Here is a 25827-nt window from a genome sequence, read left to right on the forward strand (position 1 = left end):
TTGGATCCTCCACTACACTTGCTGTATTTAAATTCGTTTCTTACCTCATTTGCGGTAATTATACTTCGACAAACCAAATTAAAATACAGTCGGTTTCTGAAATCCTACTTAAAAATAGTGGGGATTTAAGAACAAGACAATTCTTAAGCCTACCGCCAGCCGCATTTTCATCTCCCTCCCTTCAGAGCACAGAAATCCTGGAGTTACAAAGATGAGACAGAGATGCTAAGGACAGTATTTGCTAAATGCTGCAGACAGGAAACAGCGTTTTAGTTCTGTGATAGCAACTCACTTTCCTATCCCCCCAAATCACAGAAATTAGCTTCTCCTCTTACCCTAAAAATCACCAAAAGCTACTCTTCTGGGGCCAAACCTGAGATGCCCATGTTGGCACAGCCGGCGGCATCATAGCCCAGACAACGCAGTCGCAGAAGTCTCAGCGTTAGTGTTAATTCAAGAGGCAAGAAAGAGGACATGGATTTACATTTTCCCTTCAGTGCAGGGAAATAATACGCCGATGTCACAGCTCCTTCTTGCAGCAACAGTTTTTCCATTACGTTTCTTTCTGCTGTATTTTTATTCCCCTCGTTTGTGGATGCCCCAGCAGAACCAGCCCCCAAAGCGGGGCACGGTGACCAGCAGCGGTTATCCTACAGCTCCAGGAAGAGCTGACAGACACCATTTCCTACCCCCACACACCGAGGACTGCTGCGTGGCTTCGCTCTGCATATTGATGATCCTCAATGCCGCCTAAAAGCGGCGGAGAAAATCTCAAGTATGGATTTCACCACTTTGCCCTGTGCTTGGCAGAGAGAAGCCATAAAGAGCCGATGGTGGTGACGTGTGTTTAACGATTAGAAGGGACAGGAAAGCATTCATTAAGACATCCACTTACTCTTGTGGAAAGGGACATTAAGGTGATTTTTCTCCTTGACCGGTGATGATGGCAGGTGAACTAGCTGATGAGTAATGTTGGTCTGAAAGGGGGCTTTTAAGAATAAATACGCATAGATATATAGATATTTAAGTCGGCAGTAAATAAGCCTGTTCAGGGAGAGCAGGAAAAGAGGTCAAGGGAATGAAGGAAAAGGCCTGCCACTTGCCCATGACTTCAGACAGTGATGGAAGATTAATCCTCAGGAATAGAAAACACCTTGGTAAAGGTTCCTGGGATTCAGCCCTTCCCAGGACCAGCTGAAGAAGCACTATCAGTTGATCTTTATTCCTCAAGCCTGGCATGACAACAGGGGTGGGACAAGGCTGAAAAGAAGGGTTAATTAAACAAAAAGAGAAAGCAAACAGGCAAGAACCCTCAGAAACTGATTAGTAAATGACTTGGCAAAACAAGGTTGATTTCATTGCCAGAGTTATACAAACATCTGAGGGATGGAGTGCTGCTTCACTGCCTGATATTCCCACTACGCGTACCTGCAGCACTGATAGGCACTGGGACGTTTATTGGGGTAAATGACACCACAGCCAAGCCACCTCCTTTCCTACTCTGTGAAAGACAAAAAAGCTGCTGAGGATTCCTTCCTCCAGAAGGCAAACCACCACCAAGGACTTGGGAAAAGGCTCACGTTGCCAAAATAAGGCTCGGAAAAATATATTCATCAAGCTCACGTGCCATTTGTTGCTTCCTTGTCTGGAGGAAGGGTACACCAGCATCCAGTGGGGTCACCAGAAGCAGACAGCCACCTTCCAACCCCGCACTTCTGCTCCGTGCTGGGCTCATTTTCCACTCTCATACAGATCCCTTTCCACCCATGTGGGATTTTGTATGGCCAGGGGAAGGCCCTGAGCCTAGGGAAGAACTACACGTGCGTTACAAATCATGCCTATATTCCTCAGCCGCTGGTCGTTTAATCCTTCTTTGTAATGCACTGGTACAGAAAAGAGACTTCAGTCCCGTTTCATACAGCTGGAGTCTCGAGTCATCCCGCAGGTGAGGGCAGAAGGACAACCAGTACACATTTGCTTACCACTGCCACCAACGCCAGCGTCGTGGCGCTGAAATATTCCAGTCGTCAGAGCAGCAGCGTTGCAGGCTGCCCTGCATTTTTAACCCTGATTGTACATAATTGTTAATCACTGACCCATTCTCCGGCGGTCCCAGGCTGGAGTGAGTTGCTAAGCAACCCATTTTTGCTCCAGATACTTTTTAAAGCTAGTTTAGAAATGGCCAAAAGTCAACAGTGAGTAGTGAGGCTACTGCAGGCAGATCTGCGACGGAGGTGTGCGCGTGGGAAGCAAGCGAGGCTCAGCCACAGCTCTTCCCAACACCTTGCCCAAAAACATGGCCTGCAGCCCCAATCCTTCTCACCTCCCCGGTGGGTGCACGCAGGAGCCCCGCATCCCTTCACTGTCCCCACTGGGGCGGACACGTGCTCCCAGCTGGCACGCACTCGCTGCCTGGCACCAAAACGGGGCCGGATGAATTATTTCGGCTGCTCCCTCTAATGGGCTTTCGTGTCCAAGGGGCCGCCACTCTTCCCAGAGCTCGTGGGGACCTCGCAGCCCTGGGACTGCGTCCTTCTAGCAAGAGAGCCTGGCTGGGAAAGGGGTGGCATGAAGAGGATGGCAAATGTTGCACCCCATCCGGCTCTTGCACAAAATTCAGGTCTATTTTTCTCCCTTTTTCCTTGAAAAACACCTCAAATAAAGAGCAACGTTTACTGTGCTCTGTCATCTCAGAGAATTATGTCCTCCTCATCTTGGTATTCTCACCATCTCATTAACAACCGCTGCGGTGTGCTATTATTACAGAAACTTGGGGTTTGTCCTGTAGCAGTCGGTCATAAAACCCCTACAGATTTAAAGGGAAGCAAGACCGAACAGCCGTATTAATTGTCAGGAACTGGAAAAGTTACAGGATTAGGGAGGAACATGCAGACAGGAAAGCGCCAAACTTCTGCTTTCTCTGCCCTCTCCCCCCCGTTTTTAATACACAACCTACAGGTGTAAATTGGGCCTTTATGATCAGGCTCACAAGGCACCCCATCAGCTTGGGAAGAGGCCATGGCTCTGTGCCAGGGTGGGTGCTGGAGTAGCTGAACATGTCTCATTTTCATAACGATATCCCTTCTGTGCATCCATGCAGATATGCCTTACTACAAAAATAAATAAAATCCAAGAAAAGTTTAAGAGCAGCCTAACCCAGCACACACACAGAAGCAGCAGAGGCCTCTGGCTCGTGCCTTCCCCTTACCTCAGCAAATGTTTGCTATCACCAAAAGCAGGCAGGGCCATGCTGCCAGGGTTTTAGGAGTCAAGGAGATGGTTCAAAGAGCAACGTGAGCTGTGGTTTGTAGAGGAGGGCCAGGGCAAGTCCCATGACTTTCCTGAGCACCACGAGGCATAGGCTGCTGTGCTCACCTCTGCAAAGGCTCGGCGCTGGGTTCACTCGGGCTCTGCCTTATAACCTCGTGGAAGAGCTGCTGTAGTGGGATCGCTAGCTGGGGAAAGAAATGATCAAGCATGAAGAAACCATCCAAAACCGGGGCCCCAAGAGCAATCTGAACCCTTCTGTTGAGGCTGTTGTTGATGGTTTGTTATCAAGGACTTAAAAGCTGAACCCAGCTTGCCTGTGCTGCTACTCTCGGCCTGAGCGAGCTGTTTATCGGGCCGGGTGATGCTAACCCCGGCCACGCGGCTTCCAGCTTGGTCGCTGCCTCCTCAGTCACTGCAAGCAACACGACACCCTCACCTCCAGCTGACCCCTGCAGCTCAGTATTGTTTCACAAAAAAATCCGGCGGGGAGGTTATGGCAGCCCGCCCTGCAGACAGGCAGACCTTGCGCAACGCCGCGCCGCATCCAGGGGCACGGCGTGGCCAGCGGGATCGCGGGCTGGGGATAAACACCCACGGCGCACGGGGAGGTGACAAGCCAGGAACACGGGACTTGTGGCTCCAAGAAGGTGGCTGGGATTAAAAAAAATAACATCCCCAGCAGCTCTGCAGAGCGAGCTAGAGACGGCTGAGTAGGGGAAGGTGCCAAATAAAACTGCTAGGAGCTGGATGGCTCTCTGCTCACTTCTGCAAGCAGAGCTTCTTGGAAAAGAAAACAATCCCCTCCTGGTCCTCCGAGTGTCTTGAGCACAAAACCTGCACTTGGCTCTCCACCCAGCCCACGAGAGGGCAGGGAGAGCAGGATGGGCACCACGCAGGCTCGTGAGCCAGCAGGCAGGTGGCAGAAGGAATTTTCAGGCCCCCAGCCTCTGCAGAAGGTCAACAAAATAAAAAAGGGAGCTGGAAAGAGCTCCAAAATGCAGAACGCCCCTCAGAGGAAGAGAGGTACTCCAGTAGCACCCAACAGGTTAAGTTTAACCTCATGGTGCTGCTTTCCCAGGATGCCAGGGGACAGAAACCCTCGCCATCCTCATCCTCCTCTCTTCCTACCCCGTGGCACAGAGCTGGGGAGCTGGCATGGCTGCTCTCGTGCTGAATCCCTCGTGGTCCAGCAGCCTCACGTTTGCCGGGAGTCGTTAATCCATCATCTTCAGCTCTACGATTCATACAAATGATTTTTATCCATAATTAATTAAGGTCTGTAAATGTGGAAATTAAATCATCATTTACGGTGCAAAACGAGACAGGGCAGAAAAAGCGAGGTAACGGCAGCGGCTCCCTCCTCGGCGTGAAGCAGGAGGAGGCGTGGCGGTGGGGTTATCCAGCAGCACCTTCAGGTCGCAGTACAAATTTCAGCACCTTTGACAAGCTGCTCAGGTCTGGTCCCAAGAAAGCTTTGCGACCAAGGTGCCAACGTAATCCCAAAGCTCAGCTCCGTACCTCTGTTCTCAGTGACCCCTCTGACCCTTGCATGACAAGCACGTTTGTAAGGCAGCTAAAACCCAGCATTTCTTTCTCTCTTGGCTCCTCTGCTGGAGAAGAGGTTGGCTGAAGCACACGAGAGCCGCTCCTCGTCACATGTACGAGGCTCAGCAGACTCACCTTTCCACTCGACTCAGGAGGCAGCGAGGGAGAGAACATGCTGGGAACCAGATGGCCCCGCGCCGAACACAAGGCGCAGCTCACTCGAGGGGCTGCGAGTCAGGGAGGGAGCAGGGATGAGCAAGCTACAGATCAGCGCCACCGAGTCAGCCACCGAACTCAGCCTCACCTTTCCAGCACAGCCCCGCTGTGGGTACTGCAGCACAAACTGCAGCCATGAACGTTTTCTCTTTAACTCAAGGGAAAAACACTCTGGAAAGCTCTTCTGCTTTTTGTTTCGATGGCGAAGCAGCACCCGACCCAGCGATGGGGATGATGATGGTTTCAGAGGCGACTTCTCCCCATCCCTGACAGCCCGCTGATGCAGTTAGTGCCGAAATCTGGAAGAAGAGTAGAAGGACCTTCCTCCCTTCTACTGAGCTACTGCCTTGCCTGATTGCAAAGGGATATTCAGGCTGACACTGCGCTGGGGAGGGAGGCAGTAAACACTAACACAGAGAGACTGGCACGCAGACGCGTCCCAAGACATTAGCGTACCCGGCTGGGCGGGCAGATTGCGGGAGGGGCAATGGCCGTGCTGAAATTAAGCGATGGAGAAAAGGTTTGTACACGAGACCTCTGGTTCTGCACAGCCAGACCCAGCGAGGCACCAGCCACAGGGGAGTTTCGGGGCTGCCTTCCTGCCCCCAGGCACCCCTACAGCTGGCTGAAGGCAGCAGGGCCGGGACGCTGCCCGTGCCAGCAGGAGGCACGGCTTTCCCTGACGCAGAGGGAAGAGGGCGAGGCTCCCCGCTGCCCCACAGGCACTTCTCGGGCTCAGCTCTTCGCCTGCCAAGGCAAAACCAGCAGGCAGAGTAACAGCACGGGTTGCCTGCTGCTGAAAGAGCAGGCTGGGAGGAGATGGGGAACGTGGATAGCAGGAACAGGAAGAACTGCTCCGTCTGGTCCCTCTCCCTCGTGCGCCCAGCTCCGTGAGCCTGCTGCCTCTGCGGCTCCGACCAACTGGTACGTCCCCTTCTGTCGCTGACGCACGGGGATGAGAAACCCCAATTAAGGATCCAGGCTCGCAGGCTGTCTAATTGGTGCCTCTAGCTCCGCAGGACCCCGGGTCAGCCCCAGCTGGGGAGCTGCTCCGTGAGCAGTTCAGAGGCCAGCGCTCCCAAAGTGCCTGCAGCCACACACACGGCAGAGGTACACGACCAAGCACCAAACACACACCTATTTTGGCACAGCCAGTTTTTAAATCCTGCCATTTGGTCCCTGTAACTTACCCATCAGGAACAACGAGCACACAGTTGCTTCCTCCATTTCACTGCAAGCTATTCCCCACTGCCTCCGAGAGCTGAGGGCCTGCAGAGGGCAAGGCACACACTTGGCTCCCCTTATTTCTGTGGGGTCTGTATTCATACAGATACGAACATAAGAGTGAAGCAGATGCCCAAATCTCAGCAGGCCGGGACTGGTGACCAGCACAGCTGCTCCTGGACGAGCCCTGCAGTCCTCCAACCTGCCAGGACGCAGCACAAGCCTTTGAGACATGCAGGGTGCAAGTGACAGGCAGATCGCCCAGACTGCGTTTGCACATTTGTTGTTTTGTTCAAAACCTGCTAATCCCAGCCACGTGGGCTCCCGTTTGCTCAGTGACCCACTCAGCTCTCTGCTCAGCCTGCATGCAGCAGCGCTGCCATTCAAATACCTGCACCCAGCTTGGGATGGGGTCCTGCAGAAGGAAGGGGACCAAGGCAGAGACGGCTGCCTTGGTCCTTTAACCTTACCCTTTAAAACCAGAAAGCCCAAACCCAAGTAGCCTGGGTTTGGGCAGCACACACCAAGTGCTCAAGTATGGGAGGCAGGAAAAAAGCAATTTCCTCATCAGTATCACTTTTGTCAGCAACAGAACCCAAAGAAGCAAAACCACGTTCTGCAAACCACCCTGACCGAATCACGAGCGCATCACACCTCATAAATATCACTCTCCAGCTGGGGATCAAGCACTTCTCTCTCTAATGAGCCTTCCCAAACAGAGCAGACGTCGACCACAAAACAATTACACAGAATAATATTGGAAATTCCCAATTAGGTACAGCGCGAAAAAACACTTCAAAGAAGAAAAAGAGCCCAAGAAAGACACTAATTACATATTTTTACCCTGCTATAGACGGGGCTTATTTAAAGGAAAGCATTTTGCTGGAAAACGTGTTTGTTTTAATTATCTAATACTGATCGCATACACAAACAAATCCAAGCTATGGAAAAAATGCCATGCCCAGGCTTTTACAGCAGGGTTCAGCCAAGGAGAAGAATGTGTTAAGTAATTAATGGTTTTTTGCAATCTGAAAGGTACCTATCGCTCCGTTTTGCCCATGGGAAATAAACGCTGTTGCAGAGCGATAAAATGCTGTTGCAGAGCAAAATCTCTCTGTGGCCGGCCTCACTGCTGCCTGGGAAAAACAGAAAGAAAGCCCTTTTTATTTCAGCTCCGTTTCTGCATAGCTGAAGCACCCCAAACTGCCTGAGGTTATCGGCACAAGCATCCAACGTGCAGAGTGTGTTAAGCGCATCATCAGCTGGACGAGCCCGGTCGCTGAAAGCAATGCCAGCGCTGGACGTTGGTTAGCACGGCGCTAACCCAACTCCAAATACCAGAATCCATGGGAATCGGGCATAAACGAAACAGAAAAATCACACAGATACATGGACGGCTCAGAAGAAAGCTCACCAGGCAATTAAGAAGGAAAAAAAAGAACGTGAAACTTCACATCAGAAGAGAAATCGCCGTCCAGGCTATTTCATTCCATTAATTTTTTAGCAGTATTACCCACTCCAGTCAAGCATAAGATAGAGAATTTATATTTTTAGCCTGTTGAAGCAAGCCTTCTTCCATAAAAAGGAGAAGCAATCTCACAGTAATTCATCCACAGTGCAAAAAGAAAGGAATTCCCTCCCTCACGCAGTGAATTCAGTGGCAAAACTCTATAAATATTGCAAACCAGTTCCAGCAACACAGGCGATTTAAAAGGAACTCGGAAGCCGAGGCTTAAACCAAGCCATTCAAGCCAAATATTTTCACAGCAAAGGGTTCAGAGGTAGAGGATGGCGGGTTTGATTTTTTTTTCCTCCTCCAATTCACAACTGTTCTATCAAAAGCTTGCTGTAAACCCCAAAGGGAAGGAAAAAAACAAAACCAAATGAACAGAAGAAAGAGAATAGCAGATGTTTTGGCTTCTTTTTCCCCAGCTAGAGCCCAGCCCACACCTTAGCTCTTCCACGTGGGGATGCCCTCACCTTCTCCCGGTGACCCGACACCCACAGCTCACCTCCTGCTGGCGCCAGTCTTCACCACATAGCCGCTTCCCCTCTCAGCCCCCGCGCCCACCCCTGTGCAAACTCACATTTGGGGCTGCGTGGAGAGGTGCAGCTCTCACCATGAAGGCTGAGCGCAGTCAGGGAGCTCCTAGAAGCCGGATCGCTGCTGTAGGGAATTTGTGCTGCCCGGGAGGGCAGGGAAACAGCAATTCCGTGAAGCTGCAAGAGAGATGCTAAACAGAGCAACAACGAGACGCACCAAAGATGCACCCTGCTATTTCTGCAGTAACTAATTCAATAAGGAAAAGAAAAGAGCAACTTGATGCTTAAAAATATTCTTTGCAGGCTACGTAAGATCCATTACTTCTTTGCTAAAAGGAAACATCCGGGATGAAGGAGAGGTCCTAGGGAGAAAACAAAATAAACTCGTTCCACAATCGCGTGCCATTTACTTAAGACCACTGTGATGAATGCACACCAGCAGTCTTCGTTCGGGGCTTCCCCTGCTCCTCCGAGCGTTCAGCTCTTCTGCTCCCCAGGCTGAGAGAAATAAATAAATAAGCACCGTACGCATGAGTAGCTCCCGACATAAATATTTGTTAAAGACTTTTATTGTTACTCCTGACACGGGCCATCTGCAGCGTAGAGACGTTCAGACCCACGGCACAAGCAGCGAGGCTGGAAGGGCGAGCAGCAGCGAGCCTCCTACCCGCAGGTCTCGAGGCCACCAGGCAGCAAGGAGGCGCTCAGGGCGTCACAGCAGGCAGCAAGGTGGCACCCAGGTGTCACAGCAGCTTGGTCTGATGGCGGGTTTCAGAGAGGAGTCCACTCCTGAACGCTGCCTTGCATTAAAGCACGCACAGAAGTTCGAGCAGCACTATTAAAATGAGCCGGAACAATCCTATTACAGCTAGGCTGGCTAGCCTCACACAGACAAGGCTAAGTTTGTACTTAATTAGCTGTTTTAACACACTCTCCTTCCACAATCAGCTTTTCAGAACCAAAGCAACCACCGGTTGCACCGCCAGCACATGGCAGGACAAGACAAACTCACGTCCTTCCCTGGACGAGGCCCTGGGCACATGAGCACCTGGTGACCTCACAGCCCCTGGCAGGGGTTAGGCTCACCGGCAACAAGACCGACGCGTGGGGCAGCAGCATCCCGTGATCCTTGCCACTTCATGTTTAGGTATTTTGTGTTTTTATTTTTATTTTTCCTATATTTCTGCATGTTAAATATGACACGGGCTAGTTTGCTTGAAACTTTGAAACACCCTGTGCCCTCCTTGATGCAAACGCCCCCCCGAGGGTATGCCAGCTCGCGTTCAACTCCCGAAAAACAACTGAAGAGGCTACTTGACCGAGGCAGCAGCAGGTTTACTTTAGGCTTCTGGAGTGGAAGCAGGTATTACAACCAGAGTACAAACAGAGCTGTAAGCGGCAGCAGGCCTCTGATAACAAGAAAGAGAGATTAAACCAGCCCCTAATGCTAAAACAAACCCTTCAGGACCTTAAAGGCAGAAAGCCAGGCTCTGATTTTTCCTTTGACATCAGTGCTGCTTTACTCACGTAGGTGGCTGGCTATTCTGCTAAAGATTTCTTTAAGTTTAATCTTACTTTTTCAGAAGTTGCACAAAAACACCCCCTTGGCATTTAAATGCTTTCCCTAGGACGGAGCCTACAGATGCTCGGGCTCCAAGCCTCCTCTGGCAGCGCCGCACGCCTGCAGCCCCTGAAGCGCAGGGTGTTGTCAAGCTCAGCGGCAACGGGAGAGTCAACATTTTAATCTCAGCTAGGAGAAGCTGCCTTTCAAACACAGGAAACATTGGCACAGGTTAACAAAAGGAAAGCAATGGATTCAATCTCTTCAAAAGCTCAGACGGGTGGAAGCGATCCACCGGGCATTAAGGCAGGAGCTTGGAAGGAAAGCATCCACGGGTGAGTGACACCGCCACAGCTAACTTGAAAGAGGAAATTTACAGGCAGATTAAGCAGCAGCGTTCGTCCCAGGCCTGGAATATGGGGTAGTGCATGCAAGAAACATGCTCTGCTTGCTCCGGGACACAGAGCAGATCCTGGCACCTCCTAATTCTTTCAGAAATGCGGTCACCTTCAGTGCCTCGCAGAAGAGAGGCAACTCCAGCGGCATCCAGCTTTCAGCACTTGGCAGGAGAGGATGGGAAAAAGCATCCATTTGCTTAACCAGGGATCCGAGGGTTGGGAGGGAAAGGCACGTGCACCAAAAAAGCCAGGAAGAAAATCAACAAGCAGACGGGGCACAGTCAGGAGGGAGGAGAGCGCCTCCTGCTAAAACGAGACTGCAACCAGCTTAGCACTAAGTTATAGGAAAATCATCCCTCCACCCCTGGAAAGCCTGCCGTGGACGTGCCAGCCTGTCCTTTCCACGGTGAGGGTGAGAAGCGAGACAGCTTCCCCGACACGTTACCCTCAAATCTCCTGTGGATCCAAATTCATCAGGCAAGCAGTCAGTGGCCAGATTCGGCTGCAGATCAGGGATTTATTTACTCACCAGAGTCAACTGGAAGGAAGGAAAAAAAAAATACATAAACGAACAGCCCAACAGCCCACACACTTCCCTCTCCCTTCATTTATTTCTGGCGTCTTCCTACTTTGCATGGCTTGTGACACCACCAAGCCCAGAGCATCCCGCAAACAAAAAGCAGAAAAGCTGGTCTTTCGTGGGGATAAAAGAAGGCACAGGATCTGCCCCTAAGTACAAACAGGTTCAGACACCTTCTCTGGGGAAGATAAAGGTTGTTTCGCATGTAATTCCTCCCGCTGCCTCGAGCGCCTTTAAAGTACTGGGGGAAGGAAGGAAGGAAGACGTGTCAGGAGAAGATGGCACATTTGCATCAGGCACTTTGATGGCAGAAACGCTCCTGCGCACCCCTGGTTATCGAGGAGGCACTCGTGGGCCCCTTACACAAGACTGGGAACAGGCACTGGGCTTTGCCAGGCTCGGCCTGCGTGCCGCGTGGGCACAGGGGGGCTCCCTCCACAGCTTCCCGCAGGCAGTGTGGGGCCACGGCCATCCACGAGGAGGAGGAGTGGGAAATGGCAAAGTGGCACGTGCAAGTGTTTGAAAACAAACAAGAAATCGAGCCCAGATGTTCTCTGCACCTCCTAAACACACACGTGCCCACGCTGGGATACGCTGACCCAGCACCAGGGCCTCCAGGAGTGACGCTGCAGGAGCAGCACAAGGTGGCAAATCCACGCGGCTCCTCCCGTGCCACGAGCTGCTGCCCCATCCCCTCCACGCAGCTCAGTCCTACCGATCCCAGTCCTCTCCTGCTGCTTTGCGCTTGCCAAACTGGTACAATTAAGGCATCAGGCTTCTCTCACTGACTCCTACGGACTGCAAAGCCAGTCCTCTCTTCCTGCAGTTTCAGCTCAAAGCAATTTTTTGGCACAGCTCCCAAACGGGAGCAGTTCCGACAGCAAAGTACTACTGACAGCAGAGACCAAAAACAATTCGGTGACACAGATGCTGGGCATCACAGATCAGATAACCAACATGCTAATGCTGGGAAAAAATAAAAAATAAATTCAGATTTCAGACAGGGCAACATCCCCAGGTGCCATTCCAAATGTTTGATGACTTACTGCTTTCTTAGAAAGCCCTGAAAAGTACAAAAAAATATTTCCAGCTTCTGCTTGAGAGAGGGCATGCTTGCTTTTAGCGAGGCAGCCCCCAGCCCTAAGGGGAGACTTCTGCGTGCTGCAGACATCACGCTGATCTGCATTTCCACCTTTTTCCCCCTCGCACTAGCCCGGGATGTGCTTTCAGCAGCTGCCGGAGCTGCCGACAACATCCCTGCAGCTGAAAGTCATCTCCACATATAAACAGATGGCTCCAGAAGATGCCCACCCAGCAACAGCACCGCCAGACGCCCCATGTTTGCAGCTGGATGCTGAAAAAAATAAATGAATAACACTTTGAATGAGCCCTCCCTGGCCGAGAGAGGAGCTGACACCCAGCAGGTGGATTTCCAGCCCCAAAAGCTGGTTTCTGGTGGCCCAGAGGACAGTGGGCTGAACAGGTGCCTCCCTCCTGTGGCAGCCCGTGTGCGAATATGGGGTGGAGCAGAGGTGGCAGAGGCTGCCCCTTCGGCCAGAGCACAGTCCTGAGCAGGATCCCCAGCCCGAGGGGCTCGCACTGCTCTGCTGCTGGCTCCCTCCTGCACGTGCTGAGGCACCACAGGAGCTCCCCTCTCTCTCCCCTGCCCATCAGGAGATGCATTACTGCCCTGAGGACTGGGGCTTCATCATTCAGGACTCAGAGACCTTGAGCACCTGCAGCAGGCAGCTCTCCAAGGCACGTCCTGCGCTGCTGGTCCTCACCCCGCTGCATGACAATTCCCCTCAGGGTGCCCCCACCTCCCCCGGGGACCTTGCTCAGGATTTCAGCTGGCAGGGAGCCCGAGGGCTCTCTCTACCAGCAGCAAAACTGGGCTTTTGCTAACGCTGCCGGCCCTCACAGCGTGCCAGCAGGGCACAAATCATCCTGGAGAAACATCTCGTCTGCTGCTGGCTCACTGCTCCAATGTCACCCTTTCTTCCCTCGCACTGCGGGATGGAGCAGCCAAGTTGGGCAAGACCCATTAGGGCCCCAGGACATCCTCCCACCCCTCCAGAGCAAGGTGGGGAACAGGGCACCCCCGTGTACACTCCAGGACAGAACGAGGCAACAGGCAAAGTGCTGACAAAGAGGGGATTGAGCCTGTAGGGCTGCTCCATTTGGATGGGACAACCCCAGCCAAGCAGAGAGCAGGTCTCACCCAGACGAGCCCGTACGTCACGTCTGACAGTCCGCATTTAGAAACAAACCAGAGGGGCCGGGGCCAGAAGGGCAGCAGCAGCTCAGCCGTGAAGAAGTGAAGGCACTTCCTTAGCGTGCTGCTCACCAGACCAGAGGTGGATTTTTTCAACTATTTTTATTTTTGAAGACCAACAGGCAAGAAAAACAGGTACAAGCCCAGAGGCATGAGCGAGGGCCAGCAGTGCTGTCCACATGGTTTGGCTGACGGGTGCATCGCACCTTCTGCTGCCTCCTCCCCGGAGCCGGCACAGCCGCCGGCAGCCTGTGCCCCTCGAAAGGAAACCCTGGAGGAAATGCCACCTCCGGCACCTGCAGCAGGCACAGTCCCTTCTTGTGCAGCTTTGAAGCGACACCCCAGCAGGTATGGCTTTGTCCTGGTTTATTTCAAGGGCGACCTGCTTCTCTCCTGCCCCAGGCCTTCCTCGGCCCATGGCAAGCCCCGCACGTAAGCTACGTGCAGGATGTATGGTCCACAAGGATGCTGCTGCCAAGTGTCAAGCTCACGTTATCTGCAGAGAAATGCATGCAGTCATCACAAAAACTGGCGCAGACCATCAGGAATTCAGCAAGAAAGGAGAAATCAGCACTTGGGTACGGCTGCATTGGAGGATGCTGTCTCATACGCCCCGTGACAGGCTCCCAAGGACACGACATCCCCTATGCCACGGTATTTGGCACGAGGCCTCTGCCTTCCTGCTCGTATGGCAAGGCACCAGAAACCCCTCATGAACTCTAATGAATTTCAAGGCACCGTAATGCAGAAAAATAAGATTAAAGAACACGTAAAGCTTCTCCCAGCAACCCTCACGGTGCACGCACACCAAACACAAGCTGCTGCACATCAGCTGCAGCCATTTCAAGAAGACGCCCCCATTTGTGCAACGAGCTGAAACACCAAAAAGCTCAGGGCAGCAGTGAAGCAAACCTTTGCTGGCGATCAGACCTCGATCCTCCTCGCCCTGCGGCTGTGCTTCCACCGGAGGCAGAGGGCAGCAGCCAGAGGGCACCTGACCAAACATCCAATCAGGCTAGCTCCTGGCCACGTTTCACCAAGAAAAATAAATTGAAAGGCACTCAGGTAACATTAGCCACCCTCGCCCGATGCTACAAGGAGGAAGGACGTGCACCAGAAGTGAATCTGCCATCATGGACCTGGGATGGGGTTTGCACCGTCCCCAGCTGGTCGGGCAGCTGGGGACATTGCAAAACTTTTTTTTTTAGGTTTATTAGCAGAGGAAAAAGAATATTGCAGCACGGCAAGGCCCGAAGCTAAAATTACAAACGTGTAACTGAGGAGTTCAGAAGCAGTTGGTGTAGCTCTGATCCCACAACGAGAGGCCCCCAGCATTATTGACTGTCAATGATTATCACTCACAGACACAACACGGCTTTGTTCCCCACTGGAAGCCACAACTGCAGGCAGCAGGAGTTGCTACCGAAGGCAAACACAAAGCACAGCCTCGCCATGCCAAGTGTTCTCCAAAGAGAGACACATCAGTGGGCACAGAAGCCTCATCTTCACCAACATCCTTTAAAACAAACAGAAATGAGAGTGCACGCCCCAACGGAGGGGGGCAGCAAGGAGAGGGTACCCCAAAGAGGCACCAGGTAACTGGTACACGCTTAATGCATGCTTAATGAAACGTCTGGTTCATTAGGTATTGAACTTCCATCAGCACTTGGAGGGAAAGCTACATGCAGAAAAGATGAAATGCAATCAATTCCTCCTGAAATTGCATACATTTCCCCCACATTAATCCTCAGCAAGCTCTTCCCAACTGATATTAAGCACCAAATCAATTAATACTAATTGCTCACCTTATTTTCACAGAGGAAGCTTCACACCTCAGCAAGCCTCAAAAAAAAAAAAAAAAAAAAGTATTTTTTCCAGATACTTGCCTGGTCCTTTTATATTCATTTAGCTCTGCACTTAATTATTTTGGCAAGTAACTGTGTCAGCTCCGGTTTCCTTACTCATTACCCTTTTGCCGAGCGAGAGCATGAAGCAATCCCGTTTTTCTAACCGCATGGCCGCCAGCGACAGAATAAACAAAGTTTTCTCTGAATCATGGGGTGAAATCCCCAACCCATTGACTCCATTAGCAGGCTTGCCATTAAATTACTACGGCTTGTCCGACTCTCCCAGGAGACAGCGAGGAAACGGACTGTGCCTGCAAGGAGCCAGCCCGGCAGGATTTAGGATCACCTTTCCCATAGAGGCAGCACGTCCCTTCATCACGCACATTTTTAACACAAGCCCTACAGGTAGCACAGAGTCCACAGGAGCCACATTTCTCATCCCCCGCTGTAGGAGGCCAACAGGTTTTCTCACCACCACCTGATGAATCCTCAGAGGTTTCTCTTCCTACACGCCACAGAGCCACATTATACCTCACCATCCCCCTCCCCTGCTATCAGGGCTTAATTTTTTTCCTCTTTTCTAAACACAGGTCCATTACTGCCTGCACGACAAACAAGACAAATAGCTTCACAAACGAAGTGGCTTAATACAGACGTTTTTTCTTCCTGGTTAAAGCTGTGCCTGGGGACAAGGGGGCACCAGCACCCCTCAGCCTTTGGGAGGGCTTTTTTGGCTTTAGCTGCGGCTAAGCTCAAGCCTTCTGCAGCCAAGGGCATCTCAAGCTGAGTTAGTTACGTGGTGGGAACCCAACAGCCTCACCTCAAAACACCTCTCTAGTCGTCCACTCTGTGCACTACCTGCACCGCTCTGCTGCCTTGCCCTCCACCTTGTTGCACGGCAGACGTCAAATCCTCCAGAACAAAAACCAGTCCCCTCTTAAAAGCATGACGGCAAAGGTGCATCGTATTAGGGGAAAAAGAAATTAAAACATCCGTATCTGTGGGTTTGGTTTAGTTTAGGATTTTTTGGCTAAGGTTCTCCAGATTTCCTGTCACACAGATAACAATTTGGAAAGTGCCTCTGAAATTGTGCCACCCAAACACTAGGGCAGGTCCACGATGAAGGAACAAGCACCACAGGAGGTCTCGTGAGAGTTATGCCAACATGGAAAAAAACACAGGTAGGGCACGAATGAAGGTCTTACTAATAAAAACATCAAACAGCCCCAAAACTCTCCAGGAACTCTAGGCTAGGAAGTGGCACTGGAAAAGCTCTGAGACGCGCTGCTGAGAAGCAGAAAGCAAAGAGATGGCAGGAGCTGGCGCAACCAAGGTGGCAAGATACAGATCACCCAGCTATCTCAAAGAAAAACAGGGAACCAAGGGTGATGGACCAAGGAGATCATCCAAAACAGCAAAAATGTTGCTGCTATAATAAGGATCTGCCCCAAGCTGCTGACCCCTGGTGCCTGGCGGTGCGTCACTTCCCAGAGAAGGCAGACAGCCAGGCAGGGGGATAATGTGACTGCAAATCCAGAGGGTCCACGCAGGCTGCTGTGCAAAAACACTTGGGGGTTGGGGAAAAAGTCAAACCAGGAAGGTAGAATTGGTGTAGCAACATCACAAGTTTTCTCTCTCTACGTAAAGAGGGACAAGATAAAGGGGATCAAGGTATTCGTGTTCTTGCAGAGTAGTGCTGATAAAGCAGGAAGCCACGGACAAACTGCTAGGCCACGGCTCTCTGGCATGAGGTTTTAAATCTTCAGATATAAGAAGTTTTGAGTGAGAGATGAGAGATGCTTTCCAGCTGTGGCTTAGCTTTAGCCTAGAGATATGCAGTTGCTCTACAAAGATAGTTCCTAAGAATACTTTTTTTTTTTTTTAAAAAAAGTAACAAAGGGAGAGGAAACTCCAGTCATCCAGGAGTGCTATCGCCAGCCAGGCTGAGATTAAACAGCGAAGCAGTGACTGAAGGGGATGCAGGATGACATGGGAAAAAGCCTTCTTTCCTTCGGTAGTTGGTTTGGGTTGCAGATCTCCCAAGGAGGCTGTGGAGCCCGTGTGGTTTTGCCTGGGGAGAGCAGGAGAGCGGTTCCTCTCTGAAAATACACTTCAGAAAGAAGAGAGACGAGAAAAGCCTCTCCCCTGCCAGCGGGAAACGCTGCTGCAGCCCCCTGCTCCCCACTGAGGGGCAAACCTGCCCCCACCAGCACGAGGGCTTTCCAGGAGCCCTGCCATCAGCAGCCTGACTGCACAGCCCAGCCCTCTTTGCAGCCAGGTCTTCGCCCCCATTCTGCCACGGGAAGGATGGCGCTGCCCTTCAGGAAGGGGCACGCTCGGCCAGAGCAAGCGAGCTGTCAGTGAGGCCGCGATCACTCAGCAAAATGGCACAAACAGGATGGCAGACGCGCGCTGCCAGCATCCGTGGCGTGAGAGTAATAATTTTAAAGTGCTGCTTGATGTTTCTCTGATGAAGCTATTTTCAGCCGCTTTGAATCTTCTTCAGAAAAGCCAGTCTTTCTGAAGCAAAAGAGAGTCGTGACTGTTCTGGGCTCACATGCATGCATGTAAGCAGTTCAGGTGTTTAAATTATTTATCCGCAAAGAGGAAAACTGCACTAACCTTCGGAACAGAACATATGAAAGGGAAAAACAATTACCCATAAAGACATGCCAAATAACACGAAGCAGTGTGAAGTTCACCCGACGCAGATGGTAACTACAGCCAAAGGTTTTAAAAAATAAATAAAGAAAAACCCCTCTTGCTTGAAGACATAATGTGTTCCAAACACGCATTTTATTGCAGCCTGGTCTGCAAAATTCCAAATCCAGAAATTTGCTGCATTCCTCACAACCTACGCTTAGGTAGGTATGCGTGATATCCAGTGCTCTGGACCAGACCATCTTTCCTCATCACCTGACAGCAGGAGTAACCCTTTCGCCTTTCCCCTTCAATTTTGCCTCTCTCCCGTCTCTCCTCTCCAGGCCACAGCTGCCAGGAGATCTCCCAGGTGGCAGATACACAGGGTGGGAGCGACCCCACAGCCTGGTGGGATGGCTCCCTGCAGTACTTACCACAGAAGATGCTGCTCAGGAGCTAAAGCTGCTGGTCCCGGGGCAGACCGAGCAGCTGAGGTGACACAGCAGGTCCGTCCTCATGAGCACAACGCCTTCCCTCCATCCCTCGCTCCCTGCCCACTCCTCTAAGGGAAGAAGATCCTAAAACAAGGCTGAGGTTAATGGATTGGGCATCTCGTTCCAGCTCGCAGGTGCTCAGAAGACTTGGCTTTATCCACCGAAGTTAATGGAGGAGTTCAAAGAAAAACAAGGAGGAGTATTTATGTTGCAGGCTGGTGAAACATCAAACTGGATGCCCTGATGCCAAGATGGATGAGTTTGAACCCCAGCACCAGTACCTTGATTTACAAAGATGTACCCAATGAAACTGATAGCACAGCACGCACAGGCAGTCTCTGAGCACCCAAGAAAGGAAATAGGTGGTTATTCCCATGAAAATCCAGCCCTTCTCCCTGTTTGTTACTGTCTCTCTCTGCTTTACCACCCAGCAGGCAGCACTGCCAGTCATGGAGGGGGCAGGCAGCAGCCACTGACAACAGCCTGCTCCTAGGCAAGCGATCTAAAACCCTTCCCCAGCCTGCACGGTACGGCCGAGATTGGGCTGATTAAATAGAAAACGAGCTCCCCACCTCTGTGAAGGAGACCCGGTAAGAAGTTCAAGGCATTTCAATTTACTTCAAGCCATTACCAGCTGCTGCTTCAATCACGTTGCTTCTATAATCTGGGCAGCGTACCAAAGATCACAAAGGTTTGGGTTTAAGTTTCATTTAAAAAACCCCTCGCAGGAGAAGAATCATTCCTCCATTTTATTAAGCAAAAACCATAGGCTGCTGACAACGCTATTACAGGCAGCAACATCAGTGGAACAGTATATGTATAGATATAAAACACCGAAAGGAAAACATGGAGCTGGAAGGCTACTAACAAAAACAGCAAGGAATACCCCTGGGACGCTCTCTTTGCGATTCCTTTTTGCTCAAGCCAATGCTTCAAGCCTCCTGCCTCAGATTCCCAGGTAGCCTACAAAGCATTTTATGGCATCGCTGCCCCAACCCATCTGGCTATCCAGCAGAGCAGCTTATAAGGGCACGACATGCCTATCGCTGGCAACAGGGCAAGGGGAAATCCCACAACGCAGATGCATCAACTTTTTCAAAATAACATCGGCTCGAATTGAGTTACGCCGGGAAAGTGACCTGTTCTGATGCTGAAGGTCCTTGGCATGGCTGCTCAGAGCTGAGCCATCTGTGAAACTGCACGAGGGATCCAGTTTCACGTGGAGCAGCAGCCAGAGAGATAATGCATACATTAAACAGCCTCCAGCAGCACGGTCTGCCCAACTGCTCCCACCTACAGGGGATCCCGAGTCCCTTTCTTCTTAGGATCGAGCTCCAGCCACAGTAACCCTTCGCTTGACGCTTGGTTCCAGCCTGCATCAGCCTTTTTACTCATTCTGCACTTTTGCCATTAGTATTTTTTATAGATACAGATAAGATTTAAAAAAGCACTTCCATTCTGTCCCCCTACCTCCCCTTTTTTAATCCTTTTGCTGTAACCCTAAGGATAATTACTTTGGGGGCTGAAATTTCCCACTCTTGCTCTCATCCCAGAAGTACACACCTGAAGAAGATCTGCTTGGTCATGGGAGGTTTTTACACGTATTCTCAGACAGGTAAGCCCAGCTGCATTGCTAAGAGTAGCTAAAAACAGGCTTTCAGAAAGGAAAACCGGATGCGATGTTCCATGTTTCTGTTAACAGCCTTCCCAGACACAAACCTCCAGTTGCTCTGGAAACTGCAGCTCGGACACCACCACGTATATACATCAACCTGCTGGCTACACACGCTAGCAGCTCCTCACACGCATGTGACAGAGACTTTTGGCAACGACTGCTGCACCCTGGTCCTCCCTAGGTGACAATCCGTCCCGTAGCCCCCAGCACAGCTCGCCAGCTGCACTTCCTTCACGCCTCAGAAGCTGTGCAGACCCTACTGTCACAACAGCCCTTCAGATAAGGGAGAGATGGAAACAGACGCGGTTGCTTCCAGGATATGCCAGGGGTTCAAAGCGGGGCTGCTTCTTCCTGTGTTTGTGGAAGCTGGAAGCAAACGGAGGGCTCGGGGGATGAGCGAACACGGTGGACGAGTGGGGCACGGTGCGCGGCTCCACCAGCAGCTGGTTCAGGAGGAGACGGGAGGAAGGTTGGAGCTGGCAGCGGAGCAAGAGGGCAACTGGCTAAAGGGAGCGGAGGGAGATGCTGAGGAGGAACGAGCACTGGATGCTCGTGGAGGAGGATTTGACACAGCATGAGAAGCCAGATTAAAAAAAAAAAAAAGAAATATCACATACGTAGCAATCGGCCTGAGTGCCAGTTGCTGTGGAAACCGTAACTTTGAATTCAGTGGCTAAAATCCCCAGCATTTCTATTTATACCGCGCGCCTCACTACGGCGCGAGAACTTGGAGAAAGGGAGAGCTCCAGCCCCAGCCCCAGCCCCAGCCCCAGCCCCAGCCAGGTTCCCCCCTGCGGCACGCAGAGGTCCTTCACACGGTGCCTTCATCGCTCCTTTAATCGAGCCCCTTCCGATGCTCCTGGCACGGAGCGCCCACCCTGCGTGTGCTCCGCCGACAGAAAGCCGCTGACAGAAAGCCTGTGAGCGAGGCGAGGGGCCGAGCTGGACCCACAGAAACCCAGCGCCGCCTCCAACAGCCGGAGGAGCCGAAGGGGCCGCTTACGCTGGTCTCTTTGATGGCAATCAGAGGGAGCTCGGGGCGGGAGACACCTCACAGCCAGCGGCGGCTCAAGCGATGCCGAGCACCCCGCTGGCCCCAGGCCTCCCAGACGCTGCCCGCAGCCTACTGGGAAGCCTCGGCTGGCCACCAAGGCAGCCCGGCAATAGCCGAGAGCCCCCATCGAAGCGCCGCGGGTCGCGCATCCGCCGGGGCCGTCCCGCCCCCCCGGGAGCTCACCTGGCGGCGGTGGCGGGCAGACGGCGAGGCGCGGGCGGGCGGGCGGACGGGCTGAGGGGCCGGGGTCGCCTCACGCCCCCCCCACCCCCCTCAGGCCCCGCTCCCGGCGGACAAAAGCGCGGCGGCCGCCGCCGCCGGGCTCCCCTGGCAGGCACGGGGGGGCCGCGCTGGTGCTGGTGCTGGCGGCGGCTCCCGGCCCCGGCGGGCCCCTCACGGCCGCCGCCGCCGCTGCCCCGCCTGGGCCCGGCCGCGGAGCGCTCGGAGCGCGGAGCCGCCGCCGGGAGGCGCCGCTGCCATGTTGCGGCCGCCGGGGGGGGGAGGGGGCGGTGCCGCCGGGCGCCATGGGAACGGCTCGCCCATTGGTTCTTCCGGCCGTCAATCGCGGCCCGGCGGGCCAATGGGAGGAGGAGGCGGCCAGCAGCGCGGCGTTCGGACTGGGGATGGTGCGGCACCGCGGCGCGCGCGGGGAGCGGAGGGGAGGGAGGGGAGGGAGGGGAGGGGGGCGCGAGACCGCCTCGAGCTTCCCGCGCTTGGCGGCTCGCGCCCGGCCCGCCCCGAGGGGAGCGCCTCACGCCCCAGCCCCAGCCCCCCGAGTGCGTCCCGAGCGCCCCCATAAAGCAGCACGGGCTGAGACCGGCCACCAGCCCTGCCAATAGTGTAATAAAAGCAAACACGCTTGTAATAAAAGCATTTCCAGCGGGAAGCGCCTCCCCGCTTCGAACGTGGCGGTGGGGAAATCCAAGTCAGTCCTCGCATCTGTAAAATAAAGTATTTACTTCCAACTCCTACGCGTCAAATGTGACCCTCCCTTAAATAAAAAGTAATCAAAATCTCACAAATCGTAACATTGCTTGCAAAACCCAAATGCAAACTACCAGTTTTCTTTGTCGAGATGTTGATTAATGGTAGGCGTTAAATGGCATTACCGCACTGGGCACTGTAGTTGAGCCACTTAACCAGCGAGATTAAATGCAGGACTTTCCCCGGCATCAACTTTTAGGAGAAATCCCCCAGTGATTGAGCACAAGGTCTTACTAAAATTTGTTAGCCTGCTCCAGCCCTGGATTAGGAGATTTCAGCTAGTTGCTTGGCCATTCAGAACAATTACAAGAACCCAAGCACGCAGCAGCCATCCCAGGCACACAGTAGGTTTTATACCTCTGACAATAGCACAAATTAAAAGCAGATCTTCGAGCTGTCCACTTATGAACAAGCATACCTCATCAGATTACAGCTTGATCAGACTATAGCAAAATCCACGGGTAGCCAAGAGCTGAGGTAGACCAGCCCTAGCCCTCAGCCACCACAGCCTTTCTATCACACCTAAGACCACAATGGAAAGTCATCCCAGACCTACCTGAGAACCGTCTGGGATGAAAAGCCTGGTTTGGTAGGTGAGGGGAGAGCAGCGGACATTGTCTACCTGGACTTCAGTAAGGCCTTTGACACTGTCCCTATTAAGGTCCTCATAGATATCAACTGATGAAGTATGGGCTGGATGAGCAGATAGTAATGTAGACTGGATGAACAGCCAAGCCCAGAGGATGGTGGTCAAGGGTACGAAATCTAGTGGGAGGTCAGCAACGAATAGTGTACCCCAGGGGTCAAGACTGGGTCCAGTCCTGTCCAACACCTTCATTAATGATTGGGACAATGGGGCAGATTGTGCCCTCAGCAAGTCTACTGATGACACAAAACAGGGAGGAAGTGCTGATACATCACAGGGTCACGCTGCCACCCACAGGGACCTTGACAGACTGGTGTAATGGGCTGGCAGGAACCTCATGGCCTTCAACAAGGCAAAGTTCAAGGTCCTACAGCTGGGGAGGAACAACCCCAGGCACCACCAGAACATGTTGGGGATCGTCTAGGCAGAAAAGGACCTGGGGGTGCTGGTGGACACCAAGTTGAGCATTGGTCAGCGATGTGCCCTTGCCTCAAAGAAGGTCACTGGTATCTTGGGTGTGTGAGCTGCTGGCTTGGCTGAGTGGAGCCAGGCAACGCTGATTTGTAGGGGAGCAAGTCATCGCCTGCCAACTAAGGCCAGTGGTGAGATGCTGTCCTGCTGAGCTGTGATTCTTTAAGGTCTCACAGTTGGGTTGTAGTTGCATGGTTAACTTGATTTGTAACTCCGGTCTGATTTGCCATTTTGGAAAACTTCTGGAGAAATGGAAAGGCAAGGAGAAAAAAAAAAAAAAAAAAAAAAAAGGAGGGTGGGGAGTGTCTGCACTTCCTAGGCTTGACCAATACCGTCCAGCAGCAGAACGCTTTGACAATGAGCCATCCTCACAGAGCAAAATCAGGACAAGGAGCCAAACACTCCTCCCTCATGTGATGCAGCAAAGGAGAGCCAGAAGGACTAAATTAAGCTCAGCATGCTGAACTGTCCATGCGTTACAGATGAGAATACAAAGCTGCCACCCCACACGGTAAACAAAGCAGTTCGGAGAGAGCTTCCTCAAAATGAGTCAGGGGAAGGGAGAAAAGCAGAGACGAGCAGAGACATTTTCTGGAGGGCTGAGGTTGGCAGCGCAGTGCAGAACTTTCTCATTATATGGGGCACAAGTGGCATAAATGGGACCATAATTCACAGGAAAGTGAAGCTGACAGGGACCTCCGTCAGCCTCTGGTCCAACCTGCTGCTCAAAACAAGGTTAATTTCAACATCAGGGAGGTTGTGCAGGGACTTGCCCTGCTACTGGGGCAAAACTGCTCATGGCTGGCTTTCGTAGGTGTCCAAAGGAGTAACCCCTCAGCTGCCAGTATGCTTTGAGACAAACACAAGGCCATAAACCAAGCAATCATCCAGCAGGTCCCACTGCATCCTGCCTCCTCCAGTCCTCAGCCTACGGCTCCCGAAGGGCACCCTGCAGCCTCCAGGCTCCTCTCACACCCGATAAGCACTCTCTGCTGTGTGCCCTCTGCAACACATGGAGAAGAATGATGAAGAAGACCTAAGGGTGAAGGACAGGACATTTCCTAGCAGAGGAGGGGGCTCAGCACCATCCTGCTCTGCCAATGCTTCTGTCAGCACTGGGCAGAAAGACGGGGCCAGAGGCCAAAAACCCCTCAGTCAGGTGCGTGTGGGTGGATGGCAGCTCCTCAGCAGACCTGCCTGCGGAGCTGGGGCTCACGCCAGCTAATAGAGGCATGTTTTTAAGTAATCCCACTTCATTAGCAAATTTTCCAGGGCCTGGGTCTATACTGAGTGAAAGCCATTAGTCATCTGACAGCTCTAGTTATTTTGCATGTCAAGTCCTATCTCTTCATTTAAACATCCAGACTGTTATGGCAAGCTGGTGTGCTCATTGTACCCCTCCACCTACTCCCTGCTAATTTAAAGGTTGTTATTTTTGGCTCGCCGTAATAGTGTGCATAGAAAGCTTGGTTTCCTCCAAAAATTTGGAAAAGGAAGCAGAACGAGGGACTGAACAGAAAACTCCCCTTGCTAAACGCCACTTGCCCAACATCAGGAAACCTTGTTTTCAGGTACTTTACCATAAGTAAAGCATCCTCCTATGAAGGTAAATCCAACCAAACAAACAAAAAAAACTTGGCAATTCACGATCTGCAGAGCATAATGTATTGCAAGGATAGTAATTCTGTGGTTGAAAGCATTAAATAATATTTGTTCACCAAAAATTTTGTGTGTTTGAGGAAAACTGAAAGCAAAATTCTCTATGTTAGACATTCCTTGTCCATTCATAAAATCAATAATCTGTAAATAAAGCATTTTCCCCTTTGTAATGCCTGTTTTGATGTTTCTTCTCAACACAAACGCAGACTTATTCCTGAGCACCATACTCATGTGCCTGAGGGGCAGGGGTAGCAGAGGCCATTTTGAGTTGAAAAAATGGAAAGGGAGTTAAAAATATTAGGGAAAATGTTCTCTGAAAAATAGTTGTAGACTATTTCCAGTACCCTTTCAAGGATGTGCTGTTGCAGGCATAGCTGCTGACATTTTATTTACTGCGCACGGTTAGCAGAAGGACCACTTACCACCAAAGTCCTAACCTGGCTGTCAACATCGCATTGAACTGGGACTTGCTCTGTGCTGGTGAACGTCCTTTTATTTATTTCCCTGTTCGTTTTGCCTTTAGCTTAAAAAAAGACATTCATCACAACCCAGAGGTTGTTGCCTTCTCTTTTTCTTTGAAAACATCAAAGCCGATGTAATAACGGAGGGTTTTTTTTCTGGCTTTTAAGTAAGAGTAACTCAGGCTGGCCCCTTCAAGGGACTCCTTACAGTCCCTTGAAGAAGCTCGCCCCAGCCTTCGCGCTTGTCAAACATTGTAATAACACCTTCCCTGCTTTTTCAGCCAGTGTTTATGGGAATAATTGTCAGGCTGCAGCAAGACTAATAGTAGCACCTCCAGGATTATGTAAAAGCGGAGGTGCATTTCGTGAATTATTGTCCACCTTAGCCTCTCTCCGGAAAACTGCTGTTATCTGTGCTCACGGCCGGTTGCAAGCGAAGCGATATGTAAAATCACAGGGTACTTTGCTTAATGGTAAGGTCGGAGTTTTCCCGGGGGTATGATTGCTCATGCTGTAAGTACACGGACGGGGAAGGTAATAGCCCTGGCTCCCAGTCCTAGTTTTGTTGTCATTTTATGGTATTAAAGGATTTCTTTCAATGTCGTTGCTAATTTATGGATAAAGAATGCATTACTGAAAAGCCTATATGAGAGGAAAAAAAAAAAAAAAAAGACCATCACTGAAAATGTTTGTTTCTTGTTGGATTAGCTTAACCCACACATGTAAACCCAAGCAAAATCTGTGTTGTTACATTAGCCTCTTACTTCTGGAGAACTGACCTCAG

At 51.7% G+C, this 25827-nt stretch overlaps 1 protein-coding gene across 2 annotated transcripts in view; it reads right to left on the bottom strand.

The window, feature by feature from the left end:
- The window catches only part of TIAM1 (TIAM Rac1 associated GEF 1), a 155789-nt gene extending 134527 nt beyond the window's left edge, over positions 1 to 21262 (bottom strand). For both annotated transcript variants that reach the window (XM_084538657.1, XM_084538672.1), the window contains exon 1: positions 21006 to 21262. The gene's annotated coding sequence lies outside the window, so the exon portion shown is untranslated. The remainder of the gene's footprint in view (positions 1 to 21005) is intronic.
- Between the last annotated feature and the right edge of the window lie 4565 nt (positions 21263 to 25827).

Source organism: Aythya ferina, assembly GCF_964211825.1.
Source record: "Aythya ferina genome assembly, chromosome: 1".
Taxonomy (NCBI): Eukaryota; Metazoa; Chordata; class Aves; order Anseriformes; family Anatidae; genus Aythya; species Aythya ferina.